The sequence below is a fragment of the Homalodisca vitripennis genome, chromosome 4 (genome assembly GCF_021130785.1).
Source record: "Homalodisca vitripennis isolate AUS2020 chromosome 4, UT_GWSS_2.1, whole genome shotgun sequence".
Lineage (NCBI taxonomy): Eukaryota > Metazoa > Arthropoda > Insecta > Hemiptera > Cicadellidae > Homalodisca > Homalodisca vitripennis.
This window is the reverse complement of record NC_060210.1, coordinates 168469174-168487590: the sequence shown is the minus strand read 5'-3', so window position 1 is coordinate 168487590 and position 18417 is coordinate 168469174. Positions and strand designations below refer to the sequence as shown.

Sequence of the window (18417 nt, the reverse complement as noted above, 5' to 3'; positions counted from 1 at the left end):
CTAACTATATTGTTTAAACACTGCTATTGAACCTAACTCAAGGAACAAAAGTGTGAATTTACTATGTGGCAAGATATCTCAAGAATATCACTGGTAGACATGAGTTCTGTGATGGTGCATTTCTTACGTCATTGAATGACTCACAAGTCGCACAATTTTTTATTTGTCTGCCAAATAGATGTAAAAATGTGTTTTCTCTATTATCTATGAATGTCTCTCTGTTAGCATGACATATTTCGAGAATGAAATTTTGCATGCAACGTTACCGAAGCCTATCATGCGACACCTTTTTAAATAGTTTTATCTAAGAATAAAGTATCTTGATAGTAACATTACATTTCAGATATCGTGAATTCATAATAGATTTGTACTAAGAACTAAAATACTAAAAACAGTAAGAAAGTAACAAAATTTAATCTCAACTCAGGACCTTTATAAAAATTACTTTTACTAAATCTGTTTACTTATAAAAAAATTTCAACATTACTCTTTATGTGAACAGTAACAGTGTAAAAAATTACCAAGATTTAACGAAAAGTTCTTATTTTTATCTGGCTACTTAAATAAAAAAGCCAAAATTTTCATCATTTCTCATTATTATTACGGATTTTGGACTTTAAATTTGGTGTCCACTCTAAATTGAAACAAAACCAATGATATAAAAATAAGTTAATATTGCCAGAAGATACAGATGCATGGTAACTACACGAATTCCAGCAATAATGTATTACCTAATGTAACATCTTTAGCAGAGATTGTCACAAAGTGTTACTAACGATCGCAGAGACACAAACTAAAAAATGTGAAATATTTGTGCCAACCAGGATAAATTATTATTTATGCTGTCATAACCAACATTAGATACAAGCCATCAGTATCCAGAACAAAATAACATATACAACAATACTGTATTTTATACTTTCATTCGTTAATATGAAGTGAACGAATTTTGTACACCTTTATAAAATTAAAAAATAATTGCACAAAAATATTTGATGAAAAAGAATTGCATTATTAATTTAATTTACACTAGAACGTGTCTAAATGATATTTTATTTAAACTCACCTTTGTAATATATCAGCTGGGCTGAGGTTGATCCTTAGCTTTGATCTCCGTGAGGTTTTATCCTGCAACACAGATTACACGAGCAAATTAAGGAAGTGAAGATTGTTTCGTGACCTTAAAATAATTGTTTAGTGAGTACATACATTAACTATAGTGATGTTTACTTCCTTGTATACAATTATATTATCTTTTTCAGGTTGTATTCTATGTATTGTTGTTATTTGAAATGCGTGTACAAATAAAGTGTAATATGGAAATAAATATCGTTTATTTTCAATCAGGCAAATACCAAAGCTAAACTTTATGTTTATTCCTAAGCTCTGTAATGGTTGTTAAATCTGCTCTGATAATCAATAAAATAATGGAATCGAATATATAGGTGTAGTTAATTTAATCACACATTTATTTATATCGAAATAATATAAAATGCCTGTACACCTTCTTGATTCATATTGAATTTAATACATCCTGTCAATAATGTCTTTTTTTTAATGATTTATAAAAGTGGTGTATCTAATGTGTATTTCAAGTAGCATATACGTATTTCTTCATTATTCTCTTAATAAATTATAAAAGTAATATATTTGTAAATAAATTATAATTTATTTTATTTAAAGTCTGTGTAATAAAATTATACATTTTAAAAGTTACCACAAACAATTGAGAAGAAACATGAGACATCAACTTTTCAATTAAAGTTGATAAATTACAAGTAATCGAAATGCGAACGGGTTAGCAACGAAGACCATTAACTTAATGTGTAAAGAAACAGTATTTTAAACAAATATCGTAATACATAGAAAGTAATTAGTTTGAAATAATTAAATTAAAGTGACGTCTGATGATATTTAATTCTGTGCAAATATCAGGAAAGTGAACTACACTGATCTTATAAGGATTGCCTAGTTGTAATTTTACATAACATTTCCATTGTCAATGTTTTCCATGGTTCATAGTCAAATAGACTAGCTACGTGCTACAGGTACATCTAAAACCTGCGTTATGTGTAGGGCACAAACAAGGTGATTACTAGACTGTTTAAGAATAGAACTTTTTATTTTAAGTTGTGATTCAACGTGTATAAGAGTTAATCCCCCACTATCAGTTATACTAACTTCAGTCAAAACAAGAGTAACATGAATCCATCCCAAGTAAGTATTCAGTAAATATCAGGTGCCTGTAACAGTTCACCGGTACAGGAGTCGGTACGTTTTAAGTATGGTGAGAAAAAGATTTCGGATTGCAGTTATTTAAATACGCTTAATGAAACAGTATACTTAATGTGATTAGTATGTGGTATTATCTAATCAAAATATGAACACAATATGGAGTTGTTATTGTGACTTCTTTAATGAAAAATATTTTATTTTACTTCACTAAGGAAATGAACTGATCCTGTAATTTAAATTAGCGCAATCGGATTTCGGCTTTTCACAATTATGTTAATTTTTAATTTAATGACGCTTTAAAATACCTTCGCTGAAGATAGGAAAATATGAAAAACGTTTTCATCCACCCCAAGGAGTTATTGGTATTTAAAAGTTATTTTGGTCAGTTTTGTCCACAATTCCAGTACAAAAACAGTTTGATAAAGAATTAATTTTTAAGTTTACTTTAATTATTGTGACTTACGAAAATACATTAGATTCTTGACCCAAATGGTTATTTCAAATGTTTACAATTCTCCGTGTACATAATAATTTAAATACTCGTAAACCTGTATAATGTGTTGGTTAGGTAGCCTATCTTATAACAGCTGTGTCAATAGCACCACCGTAGTAGGCGTCGCAGTTGGCGGTGTTATATTAAGTTTAATAGATATCTGACAGCACAGAACACTGTAGAGTACCTTGCTGTGTAGTGTGTAGCTGCTACGTCTTAGTGTTTCAGTTTATAGCCAAATCAAACGGAGCAGATATCTGACAGCACAGAACACTGTAGAGTACCTTACTGTGTAGTGTGTAGCTGCTACGTCTTAGTGTTTCAGTTTATAGCCAAATCGAACTGAGCAGATATCTGACAGCACAGAACACTGTAGAGTACCTTTGCTGTGTAGTGTGTAGTTGCTACGTCTTTGTGTTTCAGTTTATAGCCAAATCGAACTGAGCAGATATCTGACAGCACAGAACACTGTAGAGTACCTTTGCTGTGTAGTGTGTACACCATTTTGTTTAGTTTGTAGCCAAATCGAAAGCTGAGCAGATATCTGACAGCACAGAACACTGTAAAGTACCTTACTGTTGAGTAGTGTGTAGCTGATACGTCTTTGTGTCTCAGTTTATAGCCAAATCGAACTGAGCAGATATCTGACAGCACAGAACACTGTAGAGTACCTTACTGTGTAGTGTGTAGCTGCTACGTCTTAGTGTTTCAGTTTATAGCCAAATCAAACTGAGCAGATATCTGACAGCACAGAACACTGTAGAGTACCTTGCTGTGTAGTGTGTAGTTGCTACGTCTTTGTGTTTCAGTTTATAGCCAAATCGAACTGAGCAGATATCTGACAGCACAGAACACTGTAGAGTACCTTGCTGTGTAGTGTGTAGTTGCTACGTCTTTGTGTTTCAGTTTATAGCCAAATCGAACTGAGCAGATATCTGACAGCACAGAACACTGTAGAGTACCTTGCTGTGTAGTGTGTAGCTGCTACGTCTTAGTGTTTCAGTTTATAGCCAAATCAAACGGAGCAGATATCTGACAGCACAGAACACTGTAGAGTACCTTTGCTGTGTAGTGTGTACACCATTTTGTCTTAGCTTATAGCCAAGTCAAAGCGAGAAAATATCTGACAGCACAGAACACTGTAAAGTACCTTGTTGAGTAGTGTGTAGCTGATACGTCTTTGTGTCTCAGTTTATAGCTAAGTCAAGGCGAGCAGCTATGCATCATTGTTCGTCATCACACTTCTTTTAAAGGACAATGAGAAATTATTTTAAGAATTATTTAATAAAATATTTTCCTTCTTTTTAATTTGTACCTATTGAATGTCTGGTGTGTCAAGGTCGCAGTTCTGGTGACAGCATTACTGGTTCAAGGCATCGGCGGCTGCGAGGTCACCCCCTGACTTCCGATTTTCTACTTCAAACCTCCGACAGACGACTGAACTCCTTCGAGGTTCATTAGTAACACTTAATCATATTTAACCTTGACGGGTTTTTAAATCGCATTGTACGTAAATCGCTTTCTTGCCACTCGACGGAACGAACAGGCTTGTACATCGCTCTTCACTGTTGAGGATTACCCGTATCTAAGAGTACATGTCATAGCATCTTTTCACTTTCAATACTCGAATGATAACGAGTTATAACAACCATATACGTTATAAATCACAGAACTGTCAACCCAAATACCACCCTAGGTCAAAGTTTATTACAGTAAATTGCACTACTGCAGTTGCTAACTCACCCAATATCCCGTACAGCTGTGAGTTTTCATTGTAAGTTAGGGTATTTCCTACGCTACCCTAAACATTGCTACGTCACGATGTTTTATCGACTTGGACATGTTTAAAACTATGATACAATAAGTCTGAGAGAAGTCCACGCAAAGTTTAAGTTATAAAGTTAGTTTTGTACCCATTATTATTTCTGCCAAATAGTAAACAGCACCGTAAAGGCATTGTGTATCAGAATACTCACTTCAACAACATACAAAATAAAATGGCCGCCAGTACAAAACACTTTGTAGATACCACTAGTTCGCGTACGTTCTAACGAATAATACCAAAATCAGTGAACGGATTGTGGTCTCCAGTGAAGTAGACCAGGCCGTTCAACAGTTCCATTTCTTAAACAAATAGAAAAGTACGCATTCGTTTCACTCAATCCGAATTGAAGATTCAAAACTAGAATCTCCGTATTTTAGTTAGACGGTTAGGATTTTATATGAAATAAAACAAATTTAAAAGTATTTGCTCTGTTTGTAATCGTATTAACTTAAACAGCGAATATGTTTACATTTTCCTTTCTGTCTATAATTATGCGGAACAGAATATGTGTAATTAAAAAATTGACATTATAACATTCAGGTAATAATCATACGTATTTCAACGTGTAGCTTTTCAAGACGTTGTGGTCAACATGTAGTGTAATTCATAGACACATAATCAACCTGTATGTTTAACAAGTGTAGCTTATTGTTAAGGAAAACAATAAGATGTGTTCACGTTTTCCATTTCATCTCGTATAATAAATTATGCAGATTTAAATTTTATAGTTTAAATATTAAGAGGTTTCCCTTTTCTATGTTCTAAAAGACGAGACGAATGCAAAACATTTATGGCTTTCACCATCGCAAGGTTTTTTATATAGCAGATAACTTACATATTGAAAGCCACATTGAAAGACGTTCCGAAATCGGAAAATGTGTACGAATCGTAAAAGCAGCCAATGTTCGCTGTACACACATAAAGTGAGTTACATAAGGAGCACAATTAGTCACAGTAATTCGAATAAAGTCGTCATGTGCATAAAACATTGCTACATATAAAACTTACAAATTAACGAGAGGTTAAAACTAGTAGAAACCCTAACAAGATCTAGGTCAAGTCTGGTACACGCTGCTTGGAATACAATCACCTCAGCATCGACTATATATTCTAAAATGTTGACCCTTTTTTCAAGACCGTGGGCTGTATTTAGGAGTCTGTAATTTTGGAACCAAATCTCAAAAAGTCAAGCATCTTGCGAAACACTAAATCCTTTTTCACTAGCTAAAAATAATTTAAAATATTATTGTAGAATATATTTTAATTTAATTTATTGCTAATCTGTGATCAATGGAAATGAACCAATTTAAACACATTACGCCATAAACTGATTCATAATCATTAATAACTAATGGAGCTGTGCCTCGAAATCAACAGTGTTGACAACAAACGTCAGCATCATCTGGCAGTGTTATTCAGTTTGCCGGAAATCAATGATATATAACATATAATAAGCACACTCGCATTTACTACTTATTTGTGTTGAATAAATATTAGTGCCGCCACACTGCCTTATCTGCGCTTGCACCGAGCCGCTTCTCTGTGGTACAAATATACGCACTCAAAGTTGGAACATTGCTTTCTTAATAAATATCAGCGGAAATATGTCACAGCAACTGCAACACCAACACAACTTGGCTCCTTAATATATATATACTGTTTGAGGAAGATGAAGATTATAGGGGGTTAAAGAGAGGAGTTTTTTATATCTTGTTAGTGGAGTTCGCACCCTCTAAAAGAAACAACCAATCCTTTAAGATGCGTGCCGCAAATCCGGTACCGGCAATGTTCGAGACCGGCGAAAAGGGAAAACCGCCGTCGGGTTCTCTAGCCCTAGCGCTATTTATATTTAGTAAAGTAAACAGAGGACCGAAACAGTTATACGTCTGTTTATCATAATGTTGCTTACTATATTTGTTCTCTGTAACTGCTAAATATAATCTATTCTAGTGGAAGCGCGGCACAGTATTCAACTCAACTGTTCTAATAGCAAAATGAATAAACAATAATGAAAGCATAACCTTGTCTATACTTCGTCTTGTGACTTTTTAAAATCATGATCCACGCATACCGTCACTACTGATATGAGTATAGCTGTTAAATTAGGCTTATTGCTCAAACCATTATTAACTAATGGCCTTCAATACACGATAATTTCATAAATTCCAACGCTTCAAATATGAGTCAGTTATACTTTAATACAGATAAGACATGTGCTCTGACAAATACATTTCAATTTTTGAAACAGGATAAAATTATCCAAAAAAGAGGGATTTTAAAACTTGTATTGGTCTATTTCGAGATTTGTGTGTATTGTACAAAATCCAGAATACAGGAAAATCCTTCTTGAAATTGGTCAATAATATACAGTGCGAGGCAAAAGTACGCCTAGATACGCCCCTGTAAAAGTGGATCGTTGCAAGAAATCTTAATGGCATCTGATTTGTAGGAGGGGGTGCAAATTTTAAGAACTACGACGGCAGTGGCATCCTTCGTAAAATATTCCGTGATGGATTTTTAGAGAATGTTTCAAATGGCATGAGGATACATCATTCGCAACATAATTGTTAACTACCTCGTTCTCAGGAAGTAGTTTAAAATCTGCTTTTAGATATGTACAGGTTATGGCCGGTTAACGTCTGCAAATTATGTCCCCCCCCAAGCCCAGATCTAAGATGGCGGATTAAAAAATAACCAGCATTTTTACAGTAACTCCTAAAAATTGCTTCATCACCATTATGACTCCATTAAAATATCAGATCCATTATGATTTCTTGTATTGTTCAACAATTTATAAGGGTGTATCCAGACTTTGTTCTCATCCTGCAGACTGTAGACTATTATAATACAATAGTCAATTCCATAGTAATGAGGCCTGGTAAGAGTCCTGACTGTAAGGTTTCTCCTAGTGAACATTGCTCTTATGGGCGCTTGAACATTCTATGTGGCCATACATTTAAGTGTAATCACAATGGCGTCATCTGTTGGAGGTCATGAGCTTCAAGCCTAATTATGTCTTGACTCTTGTCGTGACAGTAGGAAACGTAATGTTACTGATCGTTTTAATGCAAATGTCGAAAAAATCTTGTTTATTTCACTATTGTTCCATCGCCAAAAACGAACTTTAAACAAAGAAGTGATGTCACTTATAAACAGAAGCCTGAGTGGCATTTCATGTAAGATTTAAAAAAAATACATATATGTCCTACATCAATTAATTATACGTTATTTATTGTAGGAGAGGACGTATAATAATACTAATAGATTTAATTTTTTCCAGAAAAGACTTCTACTGCATATTTAGCATCCTAAAATGATTAATTGTGTTTCCTACTATTATGTATTTCACACACTTCACAAATAATACCCCACGCAATAGAAATGCAACTGCTGCTGACGAGAATAAATGCTGCATTATAGACAGGTAACTTAACCATTTGTCCACTTCAAATACAAAGACCAAATCTGTACACAGAACACAAAATAGCATCTAAAATGTTGTCTGAATGACTTCGACATAATTATTTTTGTACAAATGAATAGCAAGATAATTTGGGGGTCATCCGCCAATTGCCAAACATATTTGGTCTGTAGTCGCCAGATAACAGTCGATTGCCATTATTACAGTCGACGATATTATTTTGATCAAGTAAGTTTTTTTATGTCAAGTTATAAGGACCTCATTGCCCCAACAACTAAAGTATGATTATAATATAATCCGATGATTATGGTGACTCATGTATTTTGCAATCATCTCTAGACGATATCTGTATAACAATTATTTCTAGGGCTCTTCTCATCACAGTATTAAAAATAAAAATGTTAAATCGTTCCGTTGCTAAAATAGCCAATCGAGTCTTATTGTTGAAAATTATTTATCTTCGTTATACAAGGTAGCAGTACGCCAAGCCAAGTATCGTCACGGGCTTCGCTTAGTTTGCATGTAACATTTCAAATCTATACCTCATTTCATTCTCGAAATGTCCTGCGAAACGAAAGAGGGACACACAGGCATATTGAAAAATAAATTGACACGAAAGTGATGCATCTTGTACAAATAAAGTTTCACGCAAAATATAAAGTCTACATATGAGAGAGATCCTTCCATAAAAATCTTGCTACATGATACATTCTGACTTTTGTTTCTCGTATACGGCAGCTCCTATTACATCCATATTCTTCATCGTCTATCTTGCTTCTTACGCCTTCTCTGACCACCTTTTTATTATTAAGATCTTAACTATCTGTTAATAAGTCGTATTCTGTTCAACCTGCTTACCATCAAGGGTAGTTGTAGTCAGACATCCCCATTAGATCACTGTTCAGCGCCAACAAAACGGTAGCAGAATCGATTTGCACCAACGATGGCTGTGTTGAGGCAAGATAACACTGAGATAATGCGCCAAGTATTATCTTATCAGAAGCGTGGTCGAAGTTACGACAGTTAACATTGCATTTCTAGATATCACACAAGTTCTTGATAGAATGACCCACTTTGCCATTCTTAATGTTTTTGCGTAGGTAATGTGTCTCCAGAGTACGTGATAAATCTCCGTGAAAGGAGTTCCACGCTGTTTGAAGTGGCATGCGAGAGGTCGTGATTTTATCGAATTGGGTCGTGAGTAAAAAGTGATAAGTTGTTGAAGGTGTTTCGAATTCCGTGCCCGGAGATTTACAGATGGAATTAAGAACCTGTTAGTTTATATTTTAGGTTTTACATTCAATCTCCTAGGTGTTCTTCGGATACTATTACAAATGAAATTGAAGACTATAGACTGGGTCAGGTACTGATAGTGGGTAATTTTTTATTTTTGCTTCGGAAGCTTAACCCTAGAACACTACCGTGCGTACATTTTACGTATACGCGTCATGTTTATAGTCACACATACTCTCCCCCAAAACCTTCCGGTTTAAGCTTTGGGCAGTGCTTCTACTGATCAATGGTCGTTCGTGCTCCGAAGTGTAAGGGTGTGTGTAGTTCTTTTTCTTATCTCAATATTGATTTCCATTTAAGCCGTGCGTTAATTTTACGTAGCGGTAGTAGTAATGCTTGATAAACAAAATACGTATATTTTACGTATAAGTGTGTATAGTAAAATAAGTAACTAAACCTATTTTAGGTTGTTTTTTGGTAAATAAAAGTCTTGGAGTTAGTAGACAATTGTTAGGCTTTTTGGAAAGGATGAGTTTCTATGGCATTGTAGATATGAAGATAAGGTTATGAAAAACACCATGTATCACACATGCACGCATTACATACCCGCACACACGCTTAAACACACGCATCATCAACTTAAATAAGCAAATAGGCAAGAATATACACAATCACAATACACAGGCATGAAAATAAACCTTTACATAACCTAAAAAACAAAAATAAACATGGCACGTAAAATTTTACGTATCGGTAGTAACAAAGGTATATCAAAACACGGTAGTGACTAGGGTTAAAGCAGAAATGCCCTTTGAGTGTGTTAAGTTAGCTTACTTTGCCTTTTTCCACTCCCACATTGTGTGTGGTACTAGGATTGTCTACTAGGCTTTGGGGACACTCTGCCAGTGTAATTAGAGTTCTCTGGTTACAGAAAAAAACCCTTAGGGTACTAAGTGGGGCACAGCTTCTTGAACAGTATAGACCACTGTTTTCTCAACACCAGATTATGACAGTGTACAATGTATATACATACCAATGTCTCTCTCAACAATTAAGCATAAAGAACATGACTACATCACTAATGAAGGTGTACATAGGTATGAAACCAGGAAATGCCTTGATGTCCATGTAAATAGATCTAGGTTACACAAGGATTCAAATTGCATGCCTGTTACAGGCACTAAAATGTTGAACTCCATACCCATTGTAGTTAGACAGCTCCCGGTATAGAAATTTGGTCCTGTCCTAAAATCCTGGTTGTCAGACACTCCTTTCTACAGCCTAACTGGATATTTTGAATCTAACCATTCCCTTCTGCTTGGCTATTTAAATTAATTTCTTTTAATTTCTGCATGTGTTTAGTGTTATTATCTGTATAGTGCATGGCCCAATACTCTTTCAATTGGTATATGGACTTGAATTAATGAGCCCTGATTAAAATAGTGGTTCTTAGTCATATCATGGCAGTTTTGTATTCTTAGATGTAGTCTTTCACAAAATAGTCTAGTTTTGGTTTTAATATTCAAATTTATGCCTAGTTATATTTAAATTTGTATTAGTGCAAGGCTAGTTATATATTAATTAATTAATTAGTGCAGGGACATGAACTAATGCACACTGTTTGTAACTGTTAGTCAAATCTTTATTTTCTTACATGTAGTAATTTAAAACAAATGTTGGTTAGTGTTTAATTTTAATACCTGCATGAATGCTTAGTTTTATTTATATTTTATTACATGAGCTAATGGACACTTAATGGTGCACGGACTCTAATTATTGCACGCAGCTAATTTTTGTAGTTGAATGTTGTTTTCACTAGATGCAGCTTATTACAATGTGTAGATCGGTTGAATAAATCATTTGAATCCTCCAGTGTGCGTATCCGAAAGGGAAAACTACTCTGAATCAAGCAATCTCTTGTTTTGGCCGTAGAAGAAGATCTAATTTAATTACATTTTCAGCGTTCTCCATACGAATTGACATATACTGCAGAGGTCCGCCTCTAAAGAATGGCGTTACCTCGTCGCGAACCTCCAGATTAGAATGCGGCCAATGAATGTGTAGAAGGTTAGTCACTTGGTTCTTGACTGGATAATGATGGATGCTTTGAAAACCCAGTAGTGCTTGGTAATTTTGAAACGAGGGAAAGTTGAGACAGTTCAATAGTATTATTAGCCCTTTAGGATAACATGACCGGCTTGTTAAGTTATCGACGGCCAGATAACGTAATCGTCGTTTAGATCTTTTGTCAAGGCTTAGAGTAATTACTACAAAGGTTCTCAGGGAAACTATGCAAATTATTCTAGTTTAGGAAAGACGATCACCAAATCTCCTGAAGGATCAAGAACTCATATTTGTGCATTCTTATTTTTCACGATGCAAATTTGTGTTTGGGATAAGTCATCCCCTCTGGATTTTGACCATAACTGGTTTGATTGTTTAGCAAAGCAGGCTACACACCTTTGACAAATTATCCGAATTCGTTATAGAAGTTTCCCGTTTCAATTATGCCAGGATATTCCTACTCATAGCGGTGGAGAAAAACAATTACTAGGTATCTGAGTGAGAAGTAATCGTTCAGAACGCATCATAGTTCAAGGGACCATTTTAACACAAAAGGAAAGCCTATATCTGATCACACCTAGTCTGGTATACTCCACTGCCTCTTCGGTTTCGGGTATAATAATATGATCTGTTCTTTCCGCGTTCGAGTCAACTACCTTGCCATACATACAAGGAGATGGCGGTAACTGGATGTCCTTGTATAGTTGATACGCATGTAGTTTTCATGCCACAAAATTGGCCAAATTCAGAGATCAATGGGTCTGGCTCAGTCTCTAATCAATATTGATAATAATAACATCGTCTGTGGTCGTTCACGATCAATTGGCATTGAATATGATCATCTCAATTCGCAAGGTTCTGCACACGTTTGGATCTCTTGTCAAGGCTTAGAGTAATCGCTACTTGGTTCTCAAGGAAGTTATGCAAATTATTCTAGTTTAGACAAGGCGACCATCAGATCTCCAGATAGTGTGTGGGCTCAAGTACTCCGATCCTGTCTTCGTAGTAGCACTCGTCCTATATAGGGAGTTCTCCACACATTTTTACCCTATTCTCCAAACTAATTTGGTTTATATTTCTGGCAATGTAAATAATTAAGCATTGATTTATGCGTGGCCTATTTTTACGTGCAATAAGACGGGCTGTATTTATCGTGTGGAGGAGCGATCTACTCGTGCTTCTGGATGAGCGATGTCACAAATCACATGTAACAGACACCTAATAAACATTTTAACAGCGCGTATTATTCCAGTCAGAAATAGCAACACAAGGCCGAGCATCAATACCGACAAGCGACGTACAGTGACGGCCGCTGCTGTTCGGACCAGCGTGAACACCTTGCTCGCACAATAAAAGAGGAAAAAACACAACGATAAGGTGCCCGTCAATTTTTTCACTCAATATAGATAATCTAGATGCAAACTTAAACAGGATAATTTCTCCAAGTATGTAATATTTTAACAAGATATGTACTTATTGCTGTTACTCAATAACGCCATAAGCTGCCTTCATAGATACTCAGGACTTCTTCCGACAAAATGCATTTTCGTTTTCAATCTACAGGTTAATACATATACTAAAACAAGGTTTATGCACATATACAATATTTTTTGACTTAGAAACTCTTTTTTAAGTGGAAATGGTGTATCCAGAGACTGAGTTTTAAAGAGAGAAGTACCCCTTTACATCACATTTCGTTGGATTGAAGACGCCAACCGCTCGTTTCTTGTTTAAATTTTAGTATTTCGTCATCATTAACTTTGCAACGCTCAGGCAGCTCCGTTCTTCTAATTTAATATAAATAACATAAACTAACATGCAAACTAACATTGTTTTTCCTCGAGTGACAAATTTCTTTGAGAAAATCTCCGTATCAGGTTCCATTATTTAATAATAGCCCTTATAATAATTAAATGCTTGTAAGCTTTATTTACAGTAGGTATCGCTGGATTTAAATTAACGTTTAAAAATTTTGTATGATACTTGTATTCGAAATTTTATATAAAAAATACAACTTTTTTATATTTCCCGCATGTCTCTTATATAAACGATATTAAGATCTGAGATCACGACTCAATACTGATCCATTAGTCCAGGTTGAGTAACACTACGCAATAAAAATCTTTCACTCCTATATAAATATTTTATATTGTATTTAACCTTTTAAAGTCAAATAAATTAACAATCTGGTGTACTATCAATTAACAAGGGTACTATCAATACTTCAAAGGATTCTATTATTCCTTCAGAGGATTTAATTAGGAGACGCTAAGTGGTATAATTCCAAACCTTCTGTGTAAACAATTATAAACTAAATTTTAACAGACATAGATTGCATTTTTCCTTTCACATGAACATGTTGTACATATCTGCGTTTAACAGTTATTAAGAAATAACTTCCCTCTCTTTTCAAAGACACGGTTTAAAATACTATAACACGCTTTTAATTGTGTTATTAAAGTTCATCACAATGTTCAATCATATAGAGTTGTGTAAAATATACGCACAGCTAGGCTAGATACGTGAGAATGAAATTGAACTATTTTAGGATATGTGTTCATAGAAGTTTCACACAAATCAATTCAATGATACGTTTATCATTCTGCGATGTAAAGGCCACTTTGAATACACGTTAATCCCTCGAGGAAACAGACAACACTTCAGACAGCCTCGTGCTATCAGCTGCCGAGTGTTTCAGGGAGAGCTAGGAAGCTAGAGAAATTATTGCAACATTCTGCGGTTATTCCTACGTGAGAGGATACGTTACGCTGTGAAAGTGACAGTGCCTCTCTGCCGCCGCCGGGCCGGTGCCGGTGGCTATGTTCCCATACAGCACGTATCACCAGGGCCAACCTCGTCGTCGTCAAGGCCTTGACTTCGTTGCGTTGAGGCCCTCCCAGGATAACGCACCGGTTAACATTATTAATGTTCACTTACTTATGTGATAATATAAATTATTCTTGCTTTCAATATGGGTAACACAAATTGTTTGATCTCTTTATGTGGCCTTATTTAAAATACATATCAATGTCTGTCATATATATATATATATATATGAATATCCTAGAGCCTTCATTTTATGATACTATTTCCAAAAACATACGTATGGCTTTTGAGAAGGTTTAATAATTACACATTTTTGGACAACTGGATACAAGAAACCTGCAGTCTTCTTTCCGACCCTCCATACTTGGGTCTGCGTAGAACCTATAGGTACAAGGATCAGGATAAATTCTCTATCACTGTCCTGTCTAGTCCGGAAGAATTGGTGCCAACTTCTAGAAACTAATAAGTAATTTAGACTTCAACAGTTCACAGCTTCCATTATCCCCGTGTTGAGGTTGGAGTGCATACAACCCTTTTCGGAGTGTTCACTTAACAATACCTCTAAATTTAAGGAGAGATTAAGGAGGGTGCAAGTGATTTCAAGGGGTCGAATCTATCGATATATTTGTCCTCCCCACGGGAATGACAGGAGGCAACCCCCAATATCGCGAATTCTATCCAGCGCCGGAACACCCCGAACGGGGTGCACTATCCGATTTTCCGTGGAAAGATATAAACCCGGTTTCTCAAAAGATTACTGGTGTGTCATTCGTAAAACTAGGTGTAAACTTTGCCACATGCCACACACTTTGCTGTGGCGAACGCTCACTAATAACCATACATGGTATTTCTAATAACAAAATTGCTTTGCTCATAAATAGGCTAAGCACTCGTACGGGTATAGTTAAGAAAGAGCTCGGGACAGAAAACGCTGTGGAAATCATAAACTGCACTTTTAACATTTCCTCACGTAATTTCCACCGAGTGGCCGCCTCCTGCCGCCAGTTACCGCCGAGAGGGAAAGCCCGTGGCGATGAGTGCGCGGATTGCAGTCATTATTGGAGTTGCACAACCAACTAAGGAAGAAAGTGCAATGAGCGCAACCGCTTTCTATTTGTGGTGCAGCGAAAGTACAGTGACGGCGGCGGTGACCGGTGCAGTTACCGCCAGTTCCTGGTGCATCTACCGGTGTAACTGCACAGCCTTTACACGCGGTTACCGCCGTTCTTTTGTAATGCACTACTAAGTATATGTAACTGTTCATTAATGACCGTGGATATAAAAGGAAGTTATCAATTTTATGTGTTTGTGTGTGTAAGTAAAATATTCAGCAAGGATAAATGTACTCGTATTTGTGATGTTTTATGATACCTCACGAAAAATTACTGTAATTAGTGTTTTGACACATTCCCTTAGTGGTTTCATAAAAGGGTTTTATGTATGTGAACCACATAAAAGTTATTATAAGGCATACTGATACTGTAAAATACTTGATACTGTATTTTATTTAATTATAATTTGAGATCATTCTAATTCCAACTGATGCACTCCTCTCTCCAACATACAATTCACCGAATACTGGTCGTGTATAGTCCAAAGCCAAAAAAGTGTATAAAACAGTGTGTAAAAATCTAAAAAAAAAACATTAAACTTTGTTTAATTTGAGGTGGCACATCTGGACTCAGGTGTGAATTTCAAAACGAATACTCATTTAATTTTATTTAAAAAAAAGTAAAATTTATTGATTATTTGAACCGATTACAATTACAAGAATATTTTACCTTGTAACGGCAGACCTAATACATATACCACACATACCTAATAGCCCTACATTTCACGTTTAGACATGTTAGGAATGTACCTTCAATTCATACAATCTGCAAATTTAATTAATGGAATTTAAACTGTAAAGCATTTTCATAACAAGCATAGCACTGTTAAAGTACATACTGAAGATATCGACGTATAAATAGTAGTAGGGTTGTAAAAATCTTTAGAAATCCAATTAAGAGGAAATATAATTTTTTAATGAGTTTAAATTGTTGGAACCATTTCGAAACCGTTTACAGAAACAGGCATGGAAGAAAATGTTCTAAAGCATATGATCTTTTCATAAATTAATTTGTTTTAGGGATTCCCGTATTCCGAAACATAAAAAGGCTTAATCGATTTTCTTACGAGAATTACAAATACTACATTACGTATAACCTTGTTGAAGAAGATGGGTTTTAATTAAAAGCTTACATCTAATTTTAATTCGGGCCTAATTTCTTTATCCTTTGATTAATTTATATTTTTATGTGTGCACATTCAAAATATTTTTGTGAATAAATGCGTTTTGATCAAAAATACTAGAAAGAACGTATAATACATATTATTTTACATAAGACTATCATGTAATAGCCTACCTACATTTATTATTATACTGAATACTAGCATATTGTCCTTTGTTGAGAAAAAATTTCAATTAATTATTAATTCAGTTAAGAAGTAAATAAATCAAGTTTTGGTTTGAAGAGCAGGTGCAGTTGTGACGCACAGCTAGACATTCCAGAACTTATGACAATAACGCAGTAGAAAGCGTTGATGTAAAATTACTGTTAGTATAAAGATAGAGAACTAAAATCATCACAAACATCTTGATAAGAAGCACGCAAGTTTTCACTTAAATAATATGAACACATAGTATAATTAGTCGCAAATCTTGTCGTAGTCTTGTCTCATAAAATCTGGTAATTTCCATAAATCATAGATTGATTATTGGAGAGCAATTTGCAAACAAAGGCAATAACAGTAATTTAATCAAACAAATGCTATAAAAAAATTAATTCATGTTTTAAACACTATTCAGTACAAATTGTTGTATTACAACTATTTACGTTAAATCTAAAACACTCTAAATCTTATAAAGTTAAATCTAAATCTTATAAAGTTAAATCTAAATCTTATAAAGTTAAATCTAAATCTTATAAAGAACCAATCACTTAATGATATAAAGAACTTAATCTAAATCTTATAAAGAACCATGACTCTACTATAATTCTATGGTTACCGTTTCCTATTCAACTACGGAAGCAGTTTTACTGTAGCCTATAAGTTTGCACGATCCAGTGTGTGAAGGAGAGAGACTGCTACAGTCGCGATTCGCTATTTCACTTGTATTAGACTACAGACGCAGTGCTACTGTAGACTATAAGTTTGCACGATTTAGTGTGTGAAGGAGAGAGACTGCTACAGTCGCGACTCGCAACTTCACTTGTACTCGACTACAGATACAGTGTTACTGTAGACTACAAGTTTGCACGATCCAGTGTGTGTGAAGGAGAGATACTGCTACAGTCGCGATTCGCTATTTCACTTGTATTAGACTACAGACGCAGTGCTACTGTAGACTATAAGTTTGCACGATTTAGTGTGTGAAGGAGAGAGACTGCTACAGTCGCGACTCGCAACTTCACTTGTACTCGACTACAGATACAGTTTTACTGTAGCCTATAAGTTTGCACGATCCAGTGTGTGAAGGAGAGAGACTGCTACAGTCGCGATTCGCTATTTCACTTGTATTAGACTACAGACGCAGTGCTACTGTAGACTATAAGTTTGCACGATTTAGTGTGTGAAGGAGAGAGACTGCTACAGTCGCGACTCGCAACTTCACTTGTACTCGACTACAGATACAGTGTTACTGTAGACTACAAGTTTGCACGATTCAGTGTGTGAAGGAGAGAGACTGCTACAGTCGCGACTCGCAACTTCACTTGTACTCGACTACAGATACAGTGTTACTGTAGACTACAAGTTTGCACGATTCAGTGTGTGAAGGAGAGAGACTGCTACAGTCGCGACTCGCTACTTCACTTGTAGCCTACTCGACTACAGACGCAGTGCTACTGTAGACTACAAGTTTGCACGATTCAGTGTGTGAAGGAGAGAGACTGTTACAGTCGCGACTCACTATTTCACTTGTATTCGACTACAGACGCAGTGCTACTGTAGACTGCAAGTATGCACGATTCAGTGTGTGAAGGAGAGAGACTGCTACAGTCGCGACTCGCTACTTCACTTGTAGCCTACTCGACTACAGACGCAGTGCTACTGTAGACTACAAGTTTGCACGATTCAGTGTGTGAAGGAGAGAGACTGCTACAGTCGCGACTCGCTACTTCACTTGTAGCCTACTCGACTACAGACGCAGTGCTACTGTAGACTACAAGTTTGCACGATTCAGTGTGTGAAGGAGAGAGACTGCTACAGTCGCGACTCGCTACTTCACTTGTAGCCTACTCGACTACAGACGCAGTGTTACTGCAGACTACAAGT

At 35.6% G+C, this 18417-nt stretch overlaps 1 protein-coding gene across 1 annotated transcript in view; it reads right to left on the bottom strand.

Moving 5' to 3' along the window:
- The window catches only part of LOC124360581, a 497152-nt gene that overhangs the window by 436855 nt on the left and 41880 nt on the right, over positions 1 to 18417 (bottom strand). The window contains exon 2 of the mRNA XM_046814313.1: positions 1067 to 1128. The gene's annotated coding sequence lies outside the window, so the exon portion shown is untranslated. The remainder of the gene's footprint in view (positions 1 to 1066; positions 1129 to 18417) is intronic.